General features: G+C 39.4%; 1 non-coding gene across 1 annotated transcript; it reads right to left on the bottom strand.

Annotated features, from left to right (window-relative positions):
* Nucleotides 1–9,490: 9,490 nt before the first annotated feature.
* On the bottom strand, nucleotides 9,491–9,597 carry LOC127124641 (small nucleolar RNA R71). The gene has a single exon (XR_007804110.1). It is a non-coding gene; the product is annotated as a small nucleolar RNA R71 (small nucleolar RNA).
* Between the last annotated feature and the right edge of the window lie 2,805 nt (nucleotides 9,598–12,402).

Raw genomic sequence — 12,402 nt, 5'->3', positions numbered from 1 at the left:
TGCTCCACCACCAGTTGTTCACACTTTACCCCGTGTTGAGGACACCATCCATCATTCTGAGCCGTCTGAAGGGCCCGATGTTTATGAAAAGATGGATGAAATGAAAGACCAATTCCTTGAGCTACGAAAGGAGTTGAAGAACCTAAGGGGAAAAGATTTGTTTGGTAAGAGTGCTGCGGAACTTTGCTTAGTTCCTAATGTGGAAATCCTGATGAAGTTCAAAGTCCCTGACTTTGAAAAGTATAAGGGGAATACTTGTCCACTCAGTCATCTCATCATGTATGCTAGAAAGATGTCAACGCAAACTGATAATGATTAGTTACTGATTCATTATTTTTAAGACAGTCTGTCAGTGTCGCTCTGAGGTGGTACATGAGTTTGTATAGTGAGAGTGTCCAAACATTCAACGATTTGGGCGAAGCATTTGTGAAGCAATAAAAATATAATATGGATATGGCTCCAGATAGGGACCAGTTGAGGTCAATGTCTCAGAAGGACAAAGAGACATTTAAAGAGTATGCTCAGTGATGGAGAGAGCTTGCCGCTCAGATTACCCCTCCTTTGGAAGAAAAGGAGATGACCAAGATTTTCCTCAAGACCTTAAGCTCATTTTACTATGAGCGCATGATTTCCAGTGCCCCCGGTGATTTTACCGAAATGGTAAATATGGGGATGAGGCTAGAAGAAGGTGTTCGAGAGGGACGATTGTCTAAAGAGGAGGTTTCGTCTAGCAAGAAGTATGGCAGTGGGTTTTCCAGAAAGAAAGAGAACGAGACCAATGCAGTATCTGTTGGGAGGCAGAGGAGGCCTCATGTTAGAAGGAAACCACAATCCCGTCAACACCATCATCAAGTATCATCTATCATTCCATTATTTTCTAATAATCAATCAACACCAATTCAACAACAACGTCAACAACAGTCACCACAATGAAAAAACACCTACAACAACAACAATACCAAGAATCATCAACAATAACAAAACTTTGAGAGGAAAAAGGTCTCTTTCAACCCGATTCCTATGTCTTATGCTGAACTGTATCCATCATTGGTTCTCAAGAACCTTTTGCAACCAAGAAATCCTCAATAGATTCCTGAACTACTTCCATGGTGGTACAAGCCAGAGCTTCACTGTGGCTTTCACCAAGGGGCTCCTGGCCATGATATTGAGAACTGCTACCCCCTGAAGTAAGAAGTCCAAAAGCTGGTAAAGAATGGAATGATGTCCTTTGAGGGTCGTGCGCCTAATGTTAAAGCTAATCCACTACCTGCTCATGGTAACCCTTCTGTCAACATGGTAAATGGTTGTTCTGGTGTGTCAAGGTATTTGATGTCCGCTTCATTAGAAGGTCCTTAGTAACAATGCACAAGGATATCTGTTTGGTGAGTGATTATGAGCATGACCATGATGGTTATGCAATCTGTAGTGTCAATCCCCGAGGTTTTGCGGTTGTGAAGAGAGACATCCAGAGTTTGATGGATGAGGGTATGATTCAGATTCTCCAGTCCCGTCACATGGATAATGATGTGAATGTAATAGTTCCAGTGTTCAATACTCCGGAGAGGGTAATAATCCAGTTTGATAGTAGCAACAGTAACAATGTCAACAATATATCGGTATCGTTGTTGGTTATATGGTTAGCGGGCCCCATCCCGTATGCATTCGATAAGGTTGTTCTGTATCAGTATAATGCTACCATGTTAGAGAATGATAGAGAGGTTCCTTTGCCTACGACTAGTTCTATTGTGAGCATTGCTGATGTTACGAAGGTGACCCGTAGCGGTCGAGTTTTTGGGCCAGTGTTCCAAAGAATGTGGAAGATGGTTCAGTCAACAAGAAGGTTGAAGTGCCTGCAGTAGATCCTGTTAGTGCTCCAAGATGTCAGTCTGGTGAATCTAGCGGTTTGAAGCCTAACGATGATGATGAGATGCTTTGTTTGATCAAAAAGAGTGAATTTAATATGGTGGAGCAGTTTCTCCAAACTCCCTCCAAGATTTCAGTGTTGTCTCTGCTTATGAACTCTAAAGCATACATAGAAGAATTGCAAAAAGTATTAGAACAAGATTACGTGGATCATGATGTTACGGTGGATCAGTTCGATCATATTATGGCTAACATCACTTCCTGTAACAATCTTAGCTTTTGTGATGAAGAACTCCCCAAGGAGGGAAGAAATCACAACTTGTCTCTACATATTTCAATGAACTGCAAGGAGGATGCTCTGTCAAATGTATTGGTTGACATCGGTTCTTCATTAAATGTACTCCCGAAGTCAACTCTGTCAAGATTATCGTATCAACGTGCTCTAATGAGAGATAGTTGTGTGATCGTCAAAGCTTTTGACGGTTCTCGCAAGACGGTGATGGATATCCATCTGGCCTATAGCTGCTTATTAGGAAGGCCATGGATACATGAGGCAGGAGCCGTTACTTCAACGCTACATCAAAAACTATAATTTGTCAAGAATGGTAAGTTGGTTATTGTCGGTGGGGAGAAGGCTTTGTAGGTAAGCCATTTGTCGTCTTTCTCTTATGTAGAAGCTGAGGATGAGATTAGAACTCCTTTCCAAGCTCTATCTATTGCTGAGGAAAAGAGATTTGGGGCACCTATGTCCTCATTCAAAGACGCTCAAAAGATTGTTGAAGAGGGTATTTCTGACCAGTGGGGACAGATGGTAGAGGTCACCAACAACAAGAGCAGAGTTGGTTTAGGTTTCCAACAAGGTTCATCTGTGGTTAGAGCTGAAGATGTGCAACCCAGTTTCCGTAGCAGAGGGTTCATTCATGGTAATGAACAACACTTCGTTGTTGTGATCGAGGGTGATGAAGACGAAGACTGAACCAATTTTGTGACGCATGGAAAAGCTTGCTACAATTGGACTGTTGTTGATGTTCTTATTATTATGCATCAATCAAAGTAATTTCTTTTATTTGTTTTTTTAAAATCCTTCTCCTATGCCTAAGGGAAAAGTGGACATTGTTTGGGCATTTTCAAATTTGTACATCAATAAAATTTAATTATATTCATTCACATCTATGATGTTTTATTTTTACTTTTTGCTTTTTCGAAAATGGTAATCACAAAAAACATAAATCAATAAATATAATTTGTCCATCTGCATAATATTTGGTCACCAATTCACTTCTCTAAAATCAAAATATCAAATCATTATGCAGGTTGGTTTCTAAACTCATTGAATACAATAATCTTACTCCTTCTCCAAACTTTGGATTCCCTGTGTTTGAGGTTGAGGAAGGAAGTGATGAAGAAGTATCTGATGAACTGCCTCGTCTACTTGAGCACGAGGAAAAATCCATTCATCCATTCGAAGAGCAAATTGAGTTAATCAACTTGGGTTCCAAAGATGATGTGAAGGAAGTCAAGGTTGGGTCTCGATTGTGCCCAGAGGTTAAGAAGGGGTTGATTGATCTTCTCCGAGAGTATTCAGATGTGTTTGCTTGGTCCTATCAAGACATGTCTGGTTTGGATTCTGAGATTGTGGAGCATAGATTTTCGTTGAATCCCGAATGCCCGCCAGTCAAGCAGAAGTTGAGGAGAACATATCCTGATATGGCATTGAAGATCAAAGAGGAAGTGCAAAAGCAGATTGATGTCGGTTTCCTTGTTACCGCTGAGTATCCGTAATGGGTGGCCAATATTGTACCTGTTCCAAAGAAGGATGGAAAAGTTCGTATGTGTGTCGACTATAGAGATTTAAATAAATACAATCCGAAAGATGATTTCCCTCTGTCACACATTGATATGTTGGTAGACAATACATCTATGTTCAAAGTATTTTCGTTTATGGACGGATTTTCTAGTTATAATCAGATCAAGATGGCACCCGAAGATATGGAGAAGACCACGTCCTTTACACCCTGGGGAACATTCTGTTATAGAGTGATGCCTTTCGGTTTAAAGAATGCAGATGCAACTTACCAGAAGGCAATGACTACTCTTTTTCATGATATGATTGCCAAATCCATTGATGAAGAGGAACATGTTGAGAATTTATTGAAGTTATTCTAGCGTTTGAGGAAGTATAAACTCCTCTTGAATCCCAATAAGTGTACGTTTGGTGTTCATTCTGGTAAGTTGTTGGGCTTTATTGTCAGCGAGAAGGGTATTGAAGTTGATCCTGCCAAGGTCAAAACAATACAAGATATGCCTTCACCCAAAATTGAGAAGCAAGTCAGAGGTTTTCTCGGTCGCTTGAATTATATCTCAAGATTCATTTCACACATGATTGCCACATGTGCTCCAATATTCAAGCTTCTTCGGAAAGATCAGTCTTGTGATTGGACCGAAGACTTCCAGAAAGCTTTTGATAGTATCAAAGAGTATCTGCTTGAGCCTCTGATTCTATCTCCGCCTGTGGAAGGAAGACCATTGATCATGTATTTGACTGTGCTTGACGAAAGCGTGGGTTGTGTTCTTGGTCAACAAGATGAGACTGGAAATAATGAATATGCAATTTACTACCTAAGTAAGAAATTCACCGATTGTGAGACTCGGTATTCTATGCTTGAAAAGACTTGTTGCGCATTGGCTTGGGCTGCTAAGCGTCTGCGCCAGTATATGTTGAATCATACCACTTGGTTGATAGCCGGAATGGATCCAATCGAGTGTATTTTTGAGAAGCCTGCTTTAACTGGGAGGATTGCCCATTGGCAGATGTTGTTATCAGAGTATGATATTGAATACCGATCTCAAAAAGCAATCAAGGGTAGTGTCTTGGCTGACCATTTGGCTTACCAACCGATTGAAGATTATCAGTCAATACAGTATGATTTTCCTGATGAAGATAGTTTGTACCTGAAAATGAAATATTGTGATGAACCATTGCTTGAAAAAGGGCCAGAACCTAGTTCCCATTGGGGCATGGTATTTGATAGAGTTGTTAATCAATATGGTAATGGCATTAAGGCAGTAATCATTACTCCTCAAGGCACGCATTTTCCATTTACAGCTAGATTGACTTTCAAATGTACAAATAATATGGATGAATATGAAGCTTGTATTATGGGGCTTGTAGATGCCATTGATCTCAGAATCAAGTATTTGGACGTCTATGGAGATTCAACTTTGGTTGTGAATCAGATCAAAGGTGAACGGGAGACGAATCAACCTGGTTTGATACCATATAGATACTATGCAAGGAGGATTTCAACTTTCTTTATAAAATTTGAGTTTTATCATATTCCTCGGGATAAAAACCGGATGGCAGATGCTCTTGCAACATTGGCTTCAATGATTATCGTAAAGTATTGGAATGAGGTTCCTAATTTGACTATGATGCGTCTTGATAGGCCATCTCATGTGTTTGTTGTTGAAGAGATCAAGGATGAGAAGCCATGGTATTTTGATATCAAATGTTTTCTCCAAAGTCAGACTTACCCATCTGGGGCATCCTTGAAAGATAAGAATACTTTGAGAAGATTAGCCGATAATTTCTACCTGAATGGTGATGTGATTTACAAAAGAAACTTCGATATGGTTTTGCTCAGATGCATGGATATACACGAAGCAGACCTATTGATGACTGAAGTCCATGAAGGTTTCTTTGGTACTCACTCCAATGGACATGCTATGGAAAAAAAGATGTTGCGAGTAGGTTACTATTGGCTGACAATGGAATCTGACTATTGCAAATTTGTGAAGAAATGCCAAAAGAGTCAAATATATGCAGATAAGATTCATGTTCCTCCGACACTGTTGAACGTCATTTTCTCTCCATGGCCTTTCTCCATGTGGGGAATTGATATGATTGGCATGATTGAGCCCAAAGCTTCGAACAAACATCGTTTCATTTTGGTGGCTATTGACTACTTCACAAAATGGATTGAAGTGACATCGTATGCGAATGTAACCAAGCAAGTTGTTGTGAGGTTTATAAAGAATCAGATTATATGTCGATATGGTGTGCCAAGTAAGATCATTACTGATAATGGATCAAACTTGAACAACAATATGGTGGAAGCTCTTTGCAAAGACTTCAAGATCGCACATCATAATTCTTCTCCCTATAGACCTAAGATGAATGGGGTTGTTGAAGCTGCAAACAAGAACATCAAGAAGATCATCCAGAAGATGGTTGTGACATACAAAGATTGGCATGAGATGCTCCCATTTGCTTTGCATAGATACCGTACATCCATCCGTACTTCAACAGGGGCAACCCCTTTCTCGCTTGTTTATGGTATGAAAGATATGCTCCCGGTAGAGGTTGATATCCCACCACTGTGTGTGCTGATGCAAGCCAAGTTGACTGAAGTTGAATGGTGTTAGACTAGATATGACCAGTTGAATTTAATTGAAGAGAAGAGATTAACTGCCATGTGTCATGGTCAGTTATATCAGCAGAGAATGAAGAAAGCTTTCAATAAGAAGGTCAGACCTCCTGTGTTCAGAGAAAGTGACCTTGTGCTCAAGAAGATTCTATCTTTCAAACCAGATTCTATGGGGAAATGGACTCCTAATTATGAAGGCCCATATGTTGTTAAGAGAGCCTTTTCAGGCGGTGCTTTGATTCTTACATCTATGGATGGTGAAGAGTTCACTCGTCCTGTGAATGCAGATGCAGTCAAGAGATACTTCGCCTAAAAAGAAAAGAACAACTCGCTAAGTTGAAAACTTGAAAAGGCGGCTTAGGCAAGAATGAGCGTCTGGATGGATTGAACCCGAAAGGGAGATCCAGATAAAAATTAGAGACATAAAAACAAAAAGAATCATCCCGATAAATTGAGTACCCCAACTTGGGGCAATTTATGCAAAAATAAGGATTATGGCAAGTAACTGCATCCTGTTGATCTTTAGTTTTGAAGACATTCTTGAGCAAGTCGGTCAATTCTGATTCATCATCTCCAGTCGACGCCAAGAGCACAGTGGACATCAAGAGTTGGTAGAAGGATTATTGGTCATTATATTCAATGTAATCCTTTTCCATGTAAATTACCAGTTTTAAACTTTTGTAAAGATCTATGGAGTCTTGTCATTTACAGACTACCATTCTATTAAATAAAGTTGAGCTTTTTATCCAATTGTTTCTACTCTTATTTATTATTCAGCCAAACGGATTCAAATTTTTATGATGATCATTTTTGAAATTGAATTTTAAATTAAAACCATACTCTCTTAAATATATAAAAGCAGTTATTTTAAGCAATCAATCTCATTTAAAGAAATATCAATAGCAGTTTGAAAAACGGTAAGCCTGATGACACTGAAATTCACCGTATTTTCGTCTCCGATTTCGCATGCATTTAGTTGTTTTATTGTTATTTTGTTATGTTATTACTATGTTTTTATTTATTTTCAGGTTTTTCAGTTTAATCGGAGCCCCGGTCGAGAAAAGAAGCGAAAATGAGCTAAAAAGCCAAAAAAAATCAGCATTTTACACTTGTGGCTCCCACTGTGGCAGGCGCCATGGGTCCAGCCATGACGTGTCCCAGTTTCAACCTCTCCTCAACTTCCACGCCTCCCACGATCTGCACTTGGGCGCTGCAATTTCCTCCTGTGACGGGCGCCATGATGTTGTGGCGGGCGCCACAAGAACCAAATGGTTCCCGCCCATTTTCAAACTTAGGGGCATCCTTGTAATTTCCAAGTTTTTTTTCTTGCCTATAATTAGGGCCTTGATTTTATTTGTTTAGGCATCCAAACTTAGTTACAACTAGGCATATATCAGTATTGTGTAAAAGTGGAAATCGCTTCACATCAGAGTGTTGCCACACTGTGTAATCGAGTCTGTAATCGAGTTTGGAGCACTTTGGAAGGAAGTTTAATCGTGCCGCCATTTTCATTTCGGTTATGCACTTTATTCGACCCTCCGATTGGAGCAGGTTTTATTGCTTTACCTTTGTCTACTTTATTTTCCCGCAATGCCTTTATTTTGTTTACTTTCCCGCACTGCCTTTATTTTGTTTACTTTCCCGCACTCGCACTTTACTTTGTTTATTTCTCGCACTGTACTACTTTCCTTTATTTCTTGCACCGCACTACTTTTATTTACTTTCCTGCACTCGCACTACTTTAACTTATTTTCCGCACTCGCACTACTTTTATTTACTTTTCTGCACTCGCACTTATTACCTTTTAAAAGTCTTTTATTTATCCATTTTTATGATAAAAATTAAAATGCATTTTTACTTTACCATGTCTGGCTAAACCTATAAAGGTTAGAATGTAAGGATCGTAATTGAACCAATAATCCGTACAATTGTTCGTAGAAACACTTAAGGGCTATTTTGACTTTCAACTTAAGTTTTCCCGCACTTAATTTCCGTTGGGCAAGATCGAAAGCCGTCCGACGTCTGTTTAAACTTAGTTGTTTTTAACTATTTCAAATACAGCGAAAGCGCTTTGTTTAGTTCATTAGGAGTTTTTAACTTAAAAAGAAAAGTGATTTTAAAACTATTTCCGGACGCGTTTATAAGTTTAGAGTCTGGTTCGTGAGAACCTCTTTTGGTTAAGAAATCCAGGTCAAAATAATTTTCAACTTAGTCAAGATACTATATTTCTTAAAAATAGGTTTACTACTCTAACGCAATGCGCGCCTTTTTATAAGTGATAATAAGAGGGTTTGATTACGGAGTACAACTCGGTTCTGAATACGCGAAAGCGATAGTTCCCGTTAAATTGGTTCTTTTCAAAGTAGGAAACACTGTCCATAAGTAATTCTATTAGCAAGTACTTGGATTATCAATTGATTATGTGAATTACATTCGAATCTGTGTTTATTAATTGAATTTAATTTAATACTTTATTTTTCACTGTGCACTCTTAAAAACCCTGTTTCGATTACCTTAGATAAACACCGTAACAATAGATAACGATAGATTGACATTTGGTCTCTATGGATTCGAAAATCTTTTACATTACTCTGACGCGTTCGTATACTTGCGAAAAACACGCATCAAGTTTTTGGCGCCGTTGCTGGGGACCAATTTCGTCAAATTTCGTACCCTGTTGTTATATCGTTTAGACTTAGGTTGTTACCTGTCGGTCAATGCGAAGGACTCGTAGCACCAGAAGCATAGTAGATCCTCTGGCGAAACCTGAACGTTACGCTCGCGCACGTTTATTTTTCCATAGAATTAGGAGAGTTATGGTCGAAGATCAAAATCAAAGACCTCTTAAGAATTTCGCCCAACCATCCAACGAAGAACCTAGTTCTAGTATAGTAAACACAACCATCCCAACTAATAATTTTGTACTTAAACCCTCCCTGTTGCAACTAGTGCAACAGAGACAATTTGCAAGTCTTGCTACTAAGAACCCGAACCAACATTTAAAAATCTTTCTCCAATTAGCAGACACTTTTAAAACCAATGGAGCTTCTCCTGAGGCAATCCGTTTAAGATTATTCCCTTTCTCCCTCAGAGATAAAGCCCTATCATGGTTAGATTCCCTTCCACCCAATTCCATAACAACTTGGGAAAACCTTAGAAAAGTATTCCTTGCTAGATACTTTCCCCCAAGTAAGATCTTCGTTCTTCGAAACCAAATAACCAGATTTACCTAGAATCAAGGAGAATCGATGTTCGAAGCTTGGGAGAGATATAAAGAGCTGTTAAGAGCATGCCTACATCACGGTTTAGAAAATTGGTTAATAATTCAGACCTTATATAATGGACTTCACTATAACACTAAGATGACCATCGACCCTGCCGCAGGTGGCGCACTGATGAATAAACCTTACCCTGAAGCTAGTGCCCTTATCGAAGATATGGCTCAAAACCATCAATCATGGGGAGTTGAACGAGTGACAATTGAGAAGAAGGAAGCCCAAGGAGGAGTACATAAGTTAAGCTCTATAGACATGATGCAAGTTAAATTGGACGCGTTAGCCCTCAAGGTTGAGCATATGTGTATAAACCTGAATACTGCAGCTGCAGTTTCGTCGGATTGTGAGATATATGGAACCAAAGGACACCAATCTGCAGTATGCAGTCTCTTAAACGAAACCAACTTTGAGCAAGTGAACTACGCCCAAGGTAACCCATATTCGAATACCTACAACCCTGGATGGAGGAGTCACCCGAACTTCTCCTATAAGAACAATAACCCTGTCCAAAATACTGCACCTCCGAGACAACCAGGTTACCAAGCCCCAAGACCGAATCAACCTATGAAACCTGTGCCACCAAAGCCGAGCCTTGAGAAAATTGTGGAAATATTTATCACTGCTCAAACCCAACAAAACAAAGAGTTCATGAACCAGAACATTCACGTTAATGAACTAATTACCCAGTTAGGAACCAAGGTTGACCAAATAGTTACTCACAATAAGATGCTTGAAACCCAGATCTCTCAGGTAGCCTTAAACCTAGCCCCCCAAACTACACCTGGAGGACAGTTCCCTGGACAACCTTAACAAAATCCGAGAGGACAAGCCAATGCCATTACCCTACGAAGTGGGACCACTTATGATGAGCCATTTAACCCAAGATTGAGTAAACCCAAAACTTCAAAGGAATATACCGAACCCAAGGACGAAGTGAAGGAACCAGAGGAATCTGAAAAACAGGAAGGTCAATAAAAAGGAGAAGAACCTAAAGACAAAACTTATGTACCACCCCCGCCATACAAACCACCGATACCATATCCGCAAAGACTCAAACAGACCCAGATCAATAACCAGTATTAGAAATTCATTAAGGTTATAGAAAAACTTCACGTAGAAATCCCTTTCACAGAAGCCATCACCCAAATACCTTCTTATGCAAAGTTTTTCAAAGACATCCTTACCAACAAACGTAGACTCGACAATCCGAATCCCTTGGAATGCACTTCTATTTCCGAGAATAAGTTAGCCAAAAAAGATAAAGATCCTGAAATTTTCTCCATTCCTTGTATTTTGGGAAGTCATGTCATCGAAAAAGCTTTTCTAGACTTAGGAGCTAGTGTGAGCTTAATGCCTTTAGCAGTTTGTGAGAGGTTAAACTTAGGAGAATTACAACCTACCAAGATGTCACTTCAATTAGCCGATAGATCTGTTAAGTATCCGATAGGCATATTAGAAGATGTCCCTGTTAGGATAGGTTAGTTATTTATCCCTACTGATTTTGTTGTCATGGACATTAAAGAGGATGATGATATACCAATCCTTCTAGGTAGACCATTCTTATCAACTGCAGAAGCCATAATAGATGTCAAGAGAGGAAAGTTGACCTTTGAGGTAAGTGAGGAGAAGATAGAATTTATACTTTCAAAATTTCTTATGGCACCTGTGATGGGAGACGCATGTTATTCCATAGATATCATTGGTGAATACGTCAGGGAAATAGAACAAGAAGAAATCATAAAAACAATTAAGTTGCCATCAACTCTCATACTGGAAGATGATAACTTTAGGAAGCCCTACATCGATGATAACCTTTACGAATGTTTATCCCTTACCCCGGATCCTATGCCATGCCCTAAGAAACCAACCTTGAACTTAAGGAACTGCCTAAGAACCTGAGATATGAGTTTCTTAATGAAGAGATGAACCGTCCAGTTATAGTCAGTGCTACCTTGAGCCAAGAGGAAACATACCAACTCTTAGATGTTTTACAAAGATATCCCTCAGCCTTAGGATATAATATCTCTTATCTGAAAGGTATAAGCCCATTCGTATGCATGCATCAGATTTTGCTCGAAGAAGATTCAAAGCCCTCCAGAGAACATCAGAGAAGAATAAACCCTATAATGAGTGATGTTGTTAAAAGAGAAGTTCTTAAGTTACTTGAGGCAGGTATAATCTATCAGATCTCGGATAGTAAGTGGGTGAGCCATGTGTATGTAGTACCTAAAAAGGGAGGCATCGCAGTAGTGCAAAATGATAAAGGCGAACATGTAGCAAAATGGATAGAAGGAGGATGGCGGATGTGCATAGACTACAGAAAGTTAAATAAAGCAACCAGGAAGGATCATATCCCTTTACCATTTAAAGACCAGATGTTGGAGCGTCTAGCCAGACACTCTTACTTTTGCTATCTAGATGGATACTCTGGATTCTTCCAAATACCTATCCACCCCGAAGACCAAGAGAAAACTACCTTTACATGCCCTTATGGAACTTTTTCCTACAAACGAATTCCATTCGGACTCTGTAATGCCCCAACTACTTTCCAACGCTGCATGATGTCAACCTTTGCAGATTACCTAGATAGTATCATGGAATTATTTATGGATGATTTCTCGGTTTGTGGATTTGATTTCCAAAATTGTCTTGCTAACCTTGAGAAAATCCTGGAGAGATGCGTGGAGGTGAACCTTGTGCTAAACTGGGAAAAGTGTCATTTCATGGTCACCGAATGGATTGTTTTAGGACATATAGTTTCCAAAAAAGGTATTGAGGTAGATAGAGCTAAGATAAAAGTCATAGATAATCTAAAACCACCCAAAACTATCAGAGAA

This window comes from Lathyrus oleraceus, chromosome 2 (genome assembly GCF_024323335.1).
Source record: "Lathyrus oleraceus cultivar Zhongwan6 chromosome 2, CAAS_Psat_ZW6_1.0, whole genome shotgun sequence".
In the NCBI taxonomy this organism is placed as follows: domain Eukaryota; kingdom Viridiplantae; phylum Streptophyta; class Magnoliopsida; order Fabales; family Fabaceae; genus Lathyrus; species Lathyrus oleraceus.
This window is presented reverse-complemented; position numbering and strand designations above follow the sequence as displayed.